Source organism: Penaeus monodon, chromosome 7 (assembly GCF_015228065.2).
Source record: "Penaeus monodon isolate SGIC_2016 chromosome 7, NSTDA_Pmon_1, whole genome shotgun sequence".
Classification (NCBI taxonomy): Eukaryota; Metazoa; Arthropoda; class Malacostraca; order Decapoda; family Penaeidae; genus Penaeus; species Penaeus monodon.
In genome coordinates this window covers 51,371,954-51,373,062 of record NC_051392.1, presented here as the reverse complement: position 1 = coordinate 51,373,062, position 1,109 = coordinate 51,371,954, and positions in this window count along the sequence as shown.

Genomic DNA, 1,109 nt, shown 5'->3' with positions numbered 1-1,109 from the left:
TGTGAGATTTCTCTACCTCCTGCGCTTTACCAGTCTCTATTCTCTCTCTGCCTGTCTGTCTGATTGTCTGTCTGTTTGTGTATCTGTCTGTCTGTTTGTCTGTCTGTCTGTTTGTCTATCTGCCTGTCTGTCTGTTTGTCTGTCTGTATGTCTGTTTGTTTGTTTGTCTGTCAGTTTGATTGTCTGTCTGTCTCACTCTTTCGCTGTCTGTCTGTGTGTCTCTGTCTGTCTGCGTGTAAGGAGAGAGAGAGAGAGAGAGAGAGAGAGAGAGAGAGAGAGAGAGAGAGAGAGAGGGGGGGGGGGGAGAGACAGAGACAGAGAAAGAGAATGACAGAGACAGAGAAAAAGAAAGAGAGAGATAGAGACAGAGAAAGAGAAAATATCCATCTATCTCCCCATCTACCTATCTATCTATCTTTTTAGATATCCATCTATCTGCCTATCTATCTATCTATCTATCTATCTAACTGACGATCTATCTGTCTAATCAAATATCACCGATATCAAATTTTGATACAATGAAAACTTAGTTCATATCAAAATTTAATACTTCACGACGTAACGGACGATAGATAAGATCGCCTGACATCCTCCCAACGGCCGATGTCAGCCTCTTGCGCCCGTGGGTCACCTGCTCTCATTTTCTCACCTGCCCGGAGAATGACGTCACTTCCTTCCCGTTTGGTGACGTCACTTTTCTCTCTGTCTATATGCTGACGTCATTTTTTGTGACGTCAGTATCCTCTTTTCTACGAAGTGATGTCCTTTTCTCTCTCTTGTTCATATGATGATGTCAGTTTCCCTCTTTCTCGCAGATTGATATCTTTGAGTTCCCTTTCTTAAATGGTGACGTCACGTCCCCTTCTTCCCATATTTTATGACGTCACTCCACTTTCTGCTCTCACTTGATGATATCACTTTCCTTCCCACACGATGAGGTCGCTTCCCTCTTGCCCACACTTCCTTCCCACACATGATGACGTCACTCCCCCTCCTTCCCACACACAGGATGATGTCACTCCCCCTCCTTCCCACACACAGGATGACGTCATTAATCTCCTTCCCACACACATGATGACGTCACTCCCCCCTCTCCTTCCCACACACAT